Genomic DNA, 13557 nt, shown 5'->3' on the forward strand with positions numbered 1-13557 from the left:
AGATAAATAAAAGTGTAACAGCATCTTGTACAGTTATGAAATTAACACGCTTTGGATGCAAGATGTTCTAAGACGAGAGAGAAACATAAGTAAATACATTTTTGGGAAGATACAACCCTAGGTGGAAACGTGAGATGAGGAAAATTCAAAGCTTCAGATATTAAGGTAACTCTCCCCTCTTCCCCGGTCCAATAAGTAACAAGTACAAAATAAAGGAAAAAACCAAGGTGTGAGAAATAAAATCTAGTGAGCCCCCTCGTAAAAATCTGCAGTTTGAGCCTATGAATTTTCAATAATGAAGGGCTAAATATCACAGAATTGAATATTTCAATCTAGTAAATTACGACAATGCTTCTGAAGCTAAAACAGGTAATGATACTGGGAAAATAAAGAACGGATTACGAGGGGCAGTTGGATATTTTGCTTTCTCGAGGTTACGAGACACTTTTTCTTATTACCACTACTTTAGTGATTGACCTTTTGACAGAGTAAAATGTTTGACTTAAAATTTCAAGTCATTACTTCTGTAATATCCGGCTGGCAGGTTCATTAATCCTAGGCAGGTTGAGGGTGGAGGAGTGGATTTCTATCCCATGCAAAGTTAACTGTTAAGGTAAAGTTACAATTACTGTAGAAGAGTGAATTTCGAAAAACACAACCCATACACTAAATATATTCATGCTGTAGTATTTTAGCATTTGGGCGTAAGTCAATGCTTCATTGAGGCAAATATCCTGAAGCGTTTATAATAGACAAACAGATCATAAACTTATAGCCATCATACTGGTAAGATTTAAATATCAAATCTTCCACAGAAATATAAGAAACTTTTGAGTGTTTTATCTATTCGTGTCTGTTAAGATTACCTTGCCTTATGCAAGACAAGTCTCTTGCTTTGGCAGCCCGTAAGCGAATGTAACCGTAATTTACTTTGAAAGAGGGCACGCCTATTAGATATTTCAAACCTTCAGGCACAGGAATGCGAAGTTAATACTATCTTGCCTTCATCTTACGACAAATGAAGGTGGTTGTGAATGATAATTTTAAATTTCCAGCAACGTCTAATAGGATAATGAACATCCGTATTCACAAAATTTTTAGTGGCTTGTTAATGTTATTTTTCGGACATTAATTTCATAGTTCTGAAATTTGTTACTAAGAAAATTTTAGGGAATAAAGACTAAAATTACTTATTCAAACTCTTTAGAACAATGACGAACTAGATTCTATCATCTGAAAACATTTCTGGGAATCCAGTAATATTACAATTAGTAACAATTGGTCAACAATATCAAATTTAATATTTTTCAAAAAACGATAGTGATGTAATTATAATTTAGCTAGAATCACTTACACTGAAGTGTTAATGCTGTATTTATATAGTTACTTGGCATTTACTATATTATCTGTTCCATTGCAACTATCACATACGCTGTTTTAAGCAGAAAGTGAGTGTTGGTTCATGAGGTAATTTAGGATAAATCATGCTACTACGACCTTTCGGAGCATCAAAAATTAGTGATTTTGTTGTTTCATAAAAAAAAATCTAGAATGAAAGAAAACCTGTAATAACCATAAAGCATTCTACCTTAGCTGTTATCACCATCTATTATAAACCTTTTTCTCATGGCTACTCTTCATAATTGTCTTTTGAAGGTACCAACTCGCTGTGTATTTCTAACCCGTTTAACTTTAATATATCATAGATATTTCTTATTAGGATGTAGCATTTTGAACTCTTGTAATGTGTTATCTAACAGTATTTCAATGAAACTTTTTTTCTTTATTCTGATATGAATATCTTGATCACTCAAGGTTTAAATGAATATCTTGACTATTTATATCAAGATTAGGTTGACTAACAGTTTTAGGGACCCTGTGTGGTTTAGAAGAATCATGGTACTGAGATTTTGATTTTTGTCTTAAAGTTTCGTAAACATTCCTCGAAAGTGTTAAATCATATTCAATCTAAAGTCTTCTAAGGAATTTCCATAGACATTTTTTTATGCTTTAGTATTGTTTACCAACCACTAGAAAAAGTTTGGTACTCTAAATACCTAAGAATGTATATGATAAACAATCTTGTAGGTCCTGTAGGCCGCAAGGTATCCATATGTGATATGACTAGGAAAAAAGCCTTAATCAAAATAAGAATCGTTTCACACTAGCTCGGCTATTCCGATGAACGTGCTCTAGAGGGGTGGGGGTATAGATGAAGATTTTAGTCTTCAAGAAGTACGATAGTTAAGTTGGCTGTTCGGTAATTTCAAATCTCTTAAAAGCTAGTCCATGCCTTTTGCGCAGGACGTAGTACTACGCCTGCAGTGCATTTTAAGCGTTGTACTGTAGCAGTTACTGAGGGTCATGTAGCGTTCCTTCGGGCCAAAGCTGCAACCGCTTTATACCCTCATATACTCAATTCACTCTTCCTTTTTTTTGTGTGTGTTAAACTACCTCTAACTTAAGTGTAACTGCGGGGTTTCCCTCAGTTGCAATTGGGCTCCGAATAGTCTCCCTTGCCCTAGCACCCGACTTCAGCCAAATTTCATTAGATTAATCCTGTTTATGCGAAAAGTAAGTTATAGTTGAAAGGTTTTCTCGGGATTGTTTGGTATGACTCGGTCCTTTAAAAGTATTAGTTTGAGAACGCATTCGCCAGATGGATGCGAGGAAATGTCAGGCTCACATTATGAAAATTTCTACCAGAATTCAGTTTTTGTCCTAATTAGAAGGATGAAACTCTGTACGAGTGTCCTCAATCTTTGAATAAGTTTCTCACTAAGAGTTCAGTTCCTGCAAGCCATATTGCTTATCATTCTTGCTTGTTGTTTATTTTGCTTTTATTAATGATCATTAAAAAATTCTTAAAGGGCACCTAGGGAGGAGAGTTTTGAACTTTTTAAAAGCTTCTTAATGTTTTCCTGATGCTTTTCTACTATTTTTCATAGTTTAACATGCAGTATCTTTAAATAAAATGCCTCACTTAAGTTATTTTTTTTCTTTGCAGACTTTAAACTGCCGAATTTTTATGCCACCAAGAGCAATGACATGTGGGGTGGTCGCCCCTGCCGCCAAGTGGGGTGGTCGCCCCTGCCGCCAAGTGGGGTGGTCGCCCCTGCCGCCAAGTGGGGTGGTCGCCCCTGCCGCCAAGTGGGGTGGTCGCCCCTGCCGCCAAGTGGGGTGGTCGCCCCTGCCGCCAAGTGGGGTGGTCGCCCCTGCCGCCAAGTGGGGTGGTCGCCCCTGCCGCCAAGTGGGGTGGTCGCCCCTGCCGCCAAGTGGGGTGGTCGCCCTGTGGTCACGAGAACTGAAACCCCTGCCACTGAGTTGGGTATTGTCTTTCCACCAAGAGGTCCATCACCTAACCACTGAAAAGGGTATCCCCCGGCCACAAAGAGTTGTTGCCCCTAAAGAGAATTTTCATCATACCACCAAGAAGTCTGCCACCCGACCACAAAGACGCTAGAACCTTGCCCCTTAAAGACTAAACATGGTTCTTCCCGGCCTCCAAGAACGCTGCCACCAACAGTTGTTGCATCTGCCACAAAGTGGGGTGTCGCCCTGCCCATAGAAGATTGTGACCCGACCACCAAGAGGTCTGTCACTTGACCACCAAGAGGGTTGCTTCCCGGCCCCCAAGAGGGTTGCTTCCCGGCCCCCAAGAGGGTTGCTTCCCGGCCCCCAAGAGGGTTGCTTCCCGGCCCCCAAGAGGGTTGCTTCCCGGCCCCCAAGAGGGTTGCTTCCCGGCCCCCAAGAGGGTTGCTTCCCGGCCCCCAAGAGGGTTGCTTCCCGGCCCCCAAGAGGGTTGCTTCCCGGCCCCCAAGAGGGTTGCTTCCCGGCCCCCAAGAGGGTTGCTTCCCGGCCCCCAAGAGGGTTGCTTCCCGGCCCCCAAGAGGGTTGCTTCCCGGCCCCCAAGAGGAATGTCGCCTAGAAGACTGCCATCAGTTGTTGTTGTTCATGCCACCAAGTAGTGATGCCCCGCCTCTAATCAGAATTGTCATTCTTCCACCAAGAGGTCTGCTACCCAACCACCAAAACTGTCCACTACCTGCTAAGCGAGGTGTTTACCAGCTGCCAAGAGGATAAGTCCGAAGAAGACTGCCACTAAATTGGGTGTTGCCCTGCCCCTAAAGAGATTCTCTCTACCCCTAGAGAATGGCCCCCTGCCATGCAACCACCAAGATGGGTGTCCCCTGTCCTCCTAAGTGGGTTGCTTCCTGGCCATCAAGAGGAGTGTCTCCTAGAAGACTGCCACCAGTTGTTGCTCATGCCACATGTCAGGTGATACCCTGCCTCTAATTAGGATTGTCATCCTGCCACCAAGAGATCTGCCACACAACCACCAAGAGATCTGCCACCCGACTACCAGGAGATCTGCCACCCGACTACCAGGAGATCTGCCACCCGACTACCAGGAGATCTGCCACCCGACTACCAGGAGATCTGTCACCCGACTACCAGGAGATCTGCCACCCGACTACCAGGAGATCTGCCACCCGACTACCAGGAGATCTGCCACCCGACTACCAGGAGGTCTGCCACCCAACTACCAAGATGTGTGTCCCCTGGCCACCATGAGGGTTGCTTTACGGCCACCATGAGGGTTGCTTTACGGCCACCATGAGGGTTGCTTTACGGCCACCATGAGGGTTGCTTTACGGCCACCATGAGGGTTGCTTTACGGCCACCATGAGGGTTGCTTTACGGCCACCATGAGGGTTGCTTTACGGCCACCATGAGGGTTGCTTTACGGCCACCATGAGGGTTGCTTTACGGCCACCATGAGGGTTGCTTCCCGGCCCCCAAGAGGGTTACTTCCCGGCCCCCAAGAGGGTTGCTTCCCGGCCCCCAAGAGGAATGTCGCCTAGAAGACTGCCATCAGTTGGTGTTCATGCCACCAAGTAGTGATGCCCCGCCTCTAATCAGAATTGTCATTCTTCCACCAAGAGGTCTGCTACCCAACCACCAAAACTGTCCACTACCTGCTAAGCGAGGTGTTTACCAGCTGCCAAGAGGATAAGTCCGAAGAAGACTGCCACTAAATTGGGTGTTGCCCTGCCCCTAAAGAGATTCTCTCTACCCCTAGAGAATGGCCCCCTGCCATGCAACCACCAAGATGGGTGTCCCCTGTCCTCGTAAGTGGGTTGCTTCCTGGCCATCAAGAGGAGTGTCTCCTAGAAGACTGCCACCAGTTGTTGCTCATGCCACAATGTCAGGTGATATCCTGCCTCTAATTAGGATTGTCATCCTGCCACCAAGAGATCTGCCATCCAACCACCAGGAGTTCTGCCACCCGACTACCAGGAGATCTGCCACCCGACTACCAGGAGATCTGCCACCCAACTACCAAGATGGGTGTCCCCTGGCCACCATGAGGGTTGCTTCCCGGCCCCCAAGAGGGATGCTTCCCGGCCCCCAAGAGGGATGCTTCCCGGCCCCCAAGAGGGATGCTTCCCGGCCCCCAAGAGGGATGCTTCCCGGCCCCCAAGAGGGATGCTTCCCGGCCCCCAAGAGGGATGCTTCCCGGCCCCCAAGAGGGATGCTTCCCGGCCCCCAAGAGGGATGCTTCCCGGCCCCCAAGAGGGATGCTTCCCGGCCCCCAAGAGGGATGCTTCCCGGCCCCCAAGAGGGATGCTTCCCGGCCCCCAAGAGGGATGCTTCCCGGCCCCCAAGAGGGATGCTTCCCGGCCCCCAAGAGGGTTGCTTCCCGGCCCCCAAGAGGGTTGCTTCCCGGCCCCCAAGAGGGTTGCTTCCCGGCCCCCAAGAGGAATGTCACCTAGAAGACTGCCGTCAGTTGGTGTTGAAGCTCATTCCACCAAGTAGTGTTGCCCCGCCTCTAATCAGGATTGTCATCCTTCCACCAAGAGGTCTGCTACCCTATCGCCAGAACGATGTCCCCTGCCTACTAAGGGAGATGCTTCCCAGCCGCCAAGAGCACAAGTCCGAAGACGACTGCCACTAAATTGGGTGCTGCCCTGCCCCTAAAAAGATTCTCTCTACCCCTGAAGAATGTCACTCTACCACGCAATCACCAAGGTGGGTGTCCCCTGACCACCAAGAGGGTTGCTTCCGGCCATCAAGAGGAGTGTCTCCTTGAAGACTGCCACCAGTTGTTGCTCATGCCAGTTAGGTTTACCCTGCCTCTAATTAGGATTGTCATCCTACCACAGAGGTCTGCCACCCAACCACTAAGATGAATGTCCCCTGGCCACCAAGAGGGTTGCCTCTTGGCTGCCTGGAGGACAGCTGACAAGAAAACACTAACTTAAGTTGGGTTTGCCCTGCCCCTAAGGAGGATTCTCCCCTTGCCCCCAAAGAAGATTGGCACCCAACCACCAAGATGAGTGTTCTCTGCCTACCAAGAGTGGTGCTTCCTGGTAGCTAAGGAGATTGGCACCAACGGTCAAGAACTGGGCACTGGGTACCACCCCTTGATTTTATACTGGGCAAGGGGACCCAGCTAGATCCTCGGAATTTCTTATTATTCAAGAGTTATACCCTCTCACTTATACTGGTATGTACGGAATCCTACATAAAGAGCAACAACATGCATTCTACGTATGAGATTTTATTTCAAGTTAAACATTAGGAACACTAGGAGAGGAAATATAAATCAACCAAAAATAAAAAATAAACTTCAGGCTGGAACGGGGAACATCTGATGTGAGGAAGTGTATTGAAAAAAGATTATTAAAAAAAAATTAGTTTTATTTCTAAAATTAAACTGACAACTATGTTATAAGTAAGTTGGAATGCAAACTAGTAATGTCACTGGCAAAAGTTATATTGAAAGAGAACTAGTACAGTATCTCTCTATTTCAGTGCCACTATAACTAGACTGAAAAAAAATATTTGAGAAAAATAAATGTTCACATGTTTGATCCTCCCAAATCTAGTCTCCAGGAACAAGTTAATCAGTAAGCCCCATATAGAAAAAGAGAGATGAACTACAAAAGTACTTCCCCAAATTACCATCACATTGGGTTCAGGTGCAAAACCTATACAGAAAACGTTAACATAACGAAAGAGCCTCTTCGGTAAAGGTAGACATAATAAAGCAAGCTACAAGCTAAGGAGAGCCCTGCAACACTATACACCTTGATCTGCATACACAGACAAAGTTTGGACATTGACATAAATTTAAGTTTTTCTCCGGTTGAAACTTGTCTACCACTATAAGGTCCCCTTATTTCTGGGGACGAATGTGACCCTAATACTGGGACAATTCTTGCTATATGAAGAAGCATTTGCACTATGACAGGGAAAGGTCGGTCAGGGAAAAGACAGCGCACACACAGTAGCTACACAGGAGCAGATGTGTTTATAAAATAGTATTTGTCGGGTATAAAAGGGCAATTAAAGTTTGTGACGTAGACTTGGCACAAAAATTAACTTATATCGTCTAATCATAACTTTAAAATCTATACACAACGTCCTCATGATCTACGCACAATCACCTGTTAAAAGTGCAACCGAGGCAAATTTCCAAGAGGTTTTCGCACTTGGTCAACTTCTTATAAAGGGGTTTACCTTCAGGAGCAGGTTCATGGAGTTTATAGACATGAATGAAAGTTAGACAGCTTGCTTTCTGCTTTCTTTGCCATGTTTGCCCTCGCTTAAATCTCTGTTCAATATTCAGATAACTCCACCAGTAATTATAAAACTGTGTGGTAATAAAAGTCAACCATATCAGAGATCAAACTTAGCACTTTCAAATTCCTCTACAGTGTCCTGTCGTTGGCAGGATTCTGTTTCTAAATGTAAAACCTGATTCCTGCTTGGTGAAGGGTGCTGTTTTTTTTCTGTAAAATTAAAGAAAGGAATTTTGAGATGTAGGATATGGAAAAAGAACTCCTCAAATTAAATACTAAATTTCAAATAGCAATTGAAATAATTTGTATTCTCCCTAGCTATACTTTTTTCTACACTGCCAACGAGAGGTGTTCCCCTGACTATCAAGGGGACTGTTGCCAAGAGGACTGTTGCTCCTATCACAGAATGGGATGAAGTCTTGCCATGATTAGGGTTGTCACCCTACCACCAAGAGGTTTGCCACCCAGCCAACAAGAAAGGCATCACCCGACCACCACGAGGACTGCCGTCAACAGGTTTTCGCCCCTGCTACCTGGTAGTGTCTCGCCTGGTTACACTACCCAACAAGACTGGTGTCCCCTGCTGGCAAAAGAGGGGTGCCGCCCGGCCGCCATGATGGGTGCCGCCCGGCCGCCATGATGGGTGCCGCCCGGCCGCCATGAGGGGTGCCGCCCGGCCGCCATGAGGGGTGCCGCCCGGCCGCCATGAGGGGTGCCGCCCGGCCGCCATGAGGGGTGCCGCCCGGCCGCCATGAGGGGTGCCGCCCGGCCGCCATGAGGGGTGCCGCCCGGCCGCCATGAGGGGTGCCGCCCGGCCGCCAAGAGGGGTGCCGCCCGGCCGCCAAGAGGGGTGCCGCCCGGCCGCCAAGAGGGGTGCCGCCCGGCCGCCAAGAGGGGTGCCGCCCGGCCGCCAAGAGGGGTGCCGCCCGGCCGCCAAGAGGGGTGCCGCCCTGCCGCCTGCGTATTTCATACACAACTATGTTGAGATTATCCCTTGATCATGGTGCCAAGGGAGGTTGTTGGATCCTGCACTTTCTATCTGAAGAGGTGAGATTATTAAGACAGCTTTAAAAGGTGATATGTAATTCATTTTAAAAAATTATTCAAAATATGCCCATTACTACAAAAAATTTGATTTGGTCATGGTTAAGTGTCTAGGCTAATTATCTAATGCTTTAGATGTCAATACTTTTAATGTTAGTATCTTTGACAATACTTAAAAAAAAATTAGTTAGGCTTTGTAAAATACCAGTTGTAATTTTTTTTTTCAGGAACAAGCGAGGTTCTGGGAGTAATTTGTGTGAGAAACTTGTTGGATATCGTATACTTTTCAAGGCTAACAATCCTTGCTGTGTATCAAATCTAGTTACGCAACAATGCGTGTGACGAGATATAAATAGGTAAGATCATGTAGTTGTATATAAATTATTAAATTCTACAAGATATGTAATACACTAAACAGATTCCACTGCGACATTCGAAATATTTGGATAGCTATATATCTTCAACTTGTTAATGTCTCCAAAATCTAATATTAGTTCCTATACTTTGATGTTTCTACAATATAAAGTTATTCCTTTAAGGGAATGATGAAAGTCATAAGAAATAAACTGGTGGCTGTGGTATTTCATGATATTTAAATTCTTGTATTTTCTTTCTAGAATCTTGTCAAATCTGTGGTAAAACCCCGAAGATCTGAAATAACGTCAAAAAAATGTTTGGATCCCGTTCAACAAACTACCTCATTTTCTGGTCTTCACAGCTGTACAGAAGACTTGCATCGCATCAACCGTAGTTTTGATAATTTAATGAAATGATGCACTCAGACAATGTTCGCTTTACCAGTCATAAAGATATTCTCTTAAAATAGCTTTGTTGATTTAATATTTCAAATTTCACAGCATTAGAAGTCAAACCTCTATAGCTTTTATAACCTATCTTTAATTACATAAATTAGTAATTACGGTAATTTTTAATAGTGCTTAATTCAATTGATTTGTTTACATTCTCGTTAATTTCAATAGATGAAAAGTGTAGAGGCAAACAAAACTTTAATAAATTAATTTTTTACAGTAGTTACTAAAGTATCGAATTTGAAATGGTTTTCAAGCATATGAAATAAAAATTGTCTTTTTCAGTTGTCGTGTGCATCATTTTATATTTTGATTGATAATTTTCTTGTTTTATAGTTAATGATATATTACAAATACTCTAGGCACTCCTTCATTTTGTATTTTAAATCAAAGTTGATTAACAGATTGTTTATCAACTTCAGATTTTTCATATAAAAGCATAGTTAGTTTGAAATTTAAAATCTAAAATTTGATCCATATATATTTATTTTTTTTGTTCTGAAATTTAAAAACGGTAATTTTTTCATACTCAGATTTTTCTGTTAATTCATATGACTTTAAACTGATTGTTTATCGTACTAATTGAATTTCCTATCCTTGATCAATATTCAGACAAATTTGATATTAAGAAATTGATTTTCCTGTAAAGTATTCTTGCATTTACTTTTTAATTGCATTATTTTGAATTTGAATTCAACATTCGGAAAACTTTTAAATTCTAGTTAATGGTAGATTAGTTTTGAATAGTATTTGCTTTCAAATTTTCATATCAAGAATCAGTTTTGCTCTAAATTTTGTGTGTAACACTTACTTATAATTTCCCTGAGTTGCTCTTAAAGTTTAGTTAGTCATGGGAGTGTCTAGAAATATTTTAATTATGAACTGAACTAGTGTGAAAATTATGAATCGTGAGAACCCTTTATTTAATAGGTAACGTATTTTTTTCTAATGAAATTCTCTGAAATCTTTTAATCCCCATGTGTATCTCTTAAGATCTTACGGAGAACTCTTATTTAATGATTTAATTACTTAGTCAGCAAATTGATTTCATTAATGGTGCTACTGAAATTCCAAAAGTTTTAAGTTTTCCCAAAGTCCGTATTCTTTTTATTTGCATATTCTAAACCTTTTCATACCTAGGTGATAAACTTGTCCCTCAGATTTCTTCATTTTGCAGTGTTTCTACGTTTTCATAATTTTCGCATTAGTTGTGGTCTATAATTTCCATTTATGAAAAGCAGTAAGCATTTTTACCTAGAACATACATGTCGTAAGTAGTAAGACTTGTGAATGAGCCCAGTAAAAGATGGATTGCAATTTTTAGCGGTTAGTAAGTAAATTAAAAATCTGACAGTGAACAGTTAATATATTGCTATTGTCAAAATCTCCAGGAGCCGTAATCAGTTAGGTGTTATTCCTCGTCAAATGTTTAAAGAAAGTTTTTAGATAGTTTATACTACAATTTTTTTTTAGTGATAGATTTTTTTTTTGAAAGTTTCCATCTGACTTTAAGAATTTATTCCAATTATATTCTTTATAAAAGTAAACTGTATTCATTAAAGGTTTAAATATTAGGTATTCTCGTGGATGAAGGTTCATACTATATATTTAATGACTAATCCTAGATAATTTCGGTTAAAGTTTAAAATTTTATGAAACTTAGAAACTAGAACCTTTCACCAATATAGATTCTTTAATTTATAAACGATACTAGTTATTCATATTTATAGTGTTTTTCCTTTGGCTTGGTACAATTCACAATTTGAGAGTTTCCTTTTAGGAGCTTAGTCCATGATTCTTTTTTTGTAATGGTAAATTTAGTCGTTATATAAACGAACGTATTAGATTCTCTTCATGCTTAATTTCATCAATTTTAGAATGTATTGATAGCTTTTGTAAAATTAAATCCTAGAATTTCATTAGTCAGGTAAGATACATTCTCTGATATTTTACACGTTCACCCCCCTCTCCCCACATAAGAAATAATGGTTCATTTACAGTAATAAACTTCTTTATATGGTTTAAACCTTGATTCTTATGACTTATGTTCTGGGTAGAATTGGTTATCTGCAAATTTTGAAATGTGTTGTATTTGATATTTTTGGATTTCTGTATATATTGCTTGTTTTGTAAAACTGAATTTGTTAACCGTGCAAGGTAACTTCTGTGGAAATTTGAATAATTTGTTCTTAGCTCTCATATGTCCTCTTTGAGATTATCATTACAGTACTGAGATTTCCAATAAAATACTAATAAAAATGTTCCAATGGGCGATTGTGGGCTGAGGAGGGTTCTGGGAGGCTGTGGGCCGAGGTGGTTTGTTGGGGCCTGTGTTTGTGCTTGTGTGTGTACACTGAGCGTAGTCTGTGTGCATGTGTCGGGGTCAAAATATTTCCTAGAATGGTTAGATCATAAATAACCCCGTATAATCTTTCAGACAGGATGATTTGTTTAGTGGCTCAAGAAATAAAGTAACTTACCCCTGTGAATGGAAGCAGTAATGCAGAGAGTTTTGGACAATAAGCTTCCTTAAATTTCAGTTTTCGGATTAAATTTACTTTACTCGTTCAGGTTATTATAACACTAGTTCGTATTTTAGAAATAATAGTTTTACTGCCAACATATTACTCAACTAAATAGACTTTTTGTGCGCACGTGTTGGTTTTGCGTTCGTATGTTGGTTTTGGCGTGTCTGTGTGCTTGTTTTTTTTTGTGCGTGTTTTTATCTGCTTGTTTTATTGTTTTATATGCGTGTTTATGTCTGCTTGTTTTTAGTCTTTTTGTGCGTGTTTTTGTCTGCTTTGCTTTATTGTTAGTATGGGGGCGTTTGGTTCCTCAAAATACTATTCCCTGCCTGACTAGAATTTAACTTTTTTTTTTTTTTATGAAACTGTCAATTTCTTTGCATAGTTCCTAATATCTGTTTGAATGTTCAAGCGACAATTCCCTATAGACTAGCTGTAACTGATAAACTTAGAGGGGACCAATTGATGCTAAATTGTGTAAAATCTCTCCCTTTTTTAACATTTCAGTGTTCAGTACCCCCCAAAAAATTCACAGAAGTTCTCTCTCACACATATGTAAACTTGGAAAAAACTTGGAAAGATTACAAATAAAGAGAACCAACTCCTCGGGGTCAACACTACAGTGTCCCGGGGAGGCGAGTGGGTGTTCTCAGCGGAAGGCAACTAAGTAGGTGTCACCGTCCATTTGAGAAGAGGGACCAAATTCGAGGCTTGTAAACGTGAGGTCCAAGTTATTTATCTGGTTTTTCTGAGAAGGTTGGAACCCTTCTCGCCCATGGACCTTTTTCTAAGTATCTTGAGTTTTGCCTTGTTAATGTTGTAGAACTAACTTGTTTTTTATTTGTGATGTATAAGATATGTATTATCTTGATTTTAAACGCTACTTGGATATTCAGTTTGCCAAGAGTTGACAATAGCAGCAATGTACTGTAAATTGTATTTTTTGTTATGACACTAATCTTAGGCAATTTTTTTCTATTGACAAAGATGTGTGTACACAGTTTTGCTTGGTTTGCGTTCGGCCAGAATACTTTGATATAGGGTAAAGATTATATTGAATATTGATAAGTATCAAATCAGATATTAATGTTATTGAATTTCTTTTGCGTGATAAGTTTATTGATTTTTTACAAGTACCAAATATGAAATTGATGTGACTACAAGATTTATTTGGAAGTTTTCAATCATTTTTATAGACAGAATTTTTGAGGTTTTCATTGATTTTTAAAAACAATTTCCGAAGTGTTCACTTATTTATAAGAATATTGAGGTTCATTTATTTACAAAGAAGCATTTGAATACAGCTGGTTGAAAGTATAACTTATACATACTCTTATTTACTCAAGATTAACCATTCCTCCCTTTTGCTACGGAAACCAGTCTTCCATTTATCTTGCTTTGTGGTACTTTTGGTGACATTTCGGGACCCGCGGGCCACCTGAAAAGGGGGTATCAGCTGGTGGCGTAAGCAATCACTTTGCCCAGAGACTTTCCTTCATTCTTTGTACGTGAAATAAAGAAGGGATAAAGCACCACGACTAGACGACCTTCGGATTTAGTTGCGTTATGAATTCAGCTATATTCCATAGA

At 41.1% G+C, this 13557-nt stretch overlaps 2 long non-coding RNA genes across 2 annotated transcripts in view; both read left to right on the plus strand.

The window, feature by feature from the left end:
• The window catches only part of LOC137616143 (uncharacterized), a 19192-nt gene extending 14958 nt beyond the window's left edge, over window positions 1–4234 (plus strand). Inside the window, exon 2 of the long non-coding RNA XR_011039289.1 lies at window positions 3008–4234. This is a non-coding gene — a long non-coding RNA (uncharacterized lncRNA). The remainder of the gene's footprint in view (window positions 1–3007) is intronic.
• Window positions 4235–8601: 4367 nt separating this feature from the next.
• On the plus strand, window positions 8602–9642 carry LOC137616144 (uncharacterized). Its single transcript, XR_011039290.1, has 3 exons — window positions 8602–8636; window positions 8861–8989; window positions 9251–9642. It is a non-coding gene; the product is annotated as an uncharacterized lncRNA (long non-coding RNA).
• Window positions 9643–13557: the final 3915 nt, after the last annotated feature.

Source organism: Palaemon carinicauda, chromosome 22 (genome assembly GCF_036898095.1).
Source record: "Palaemon carinicauda isolate YSFRI2023 chromosome 22, ASM3689809v2, whole genome shotgun sequence".
Taxonomy (NCBI): domain Eukaryota; kingdom Metazoa; phylum Arthropoda; class Malacostraca; order Decapoda; family Palaemonidae; genus Palaemon; species Palaemon carinicauda.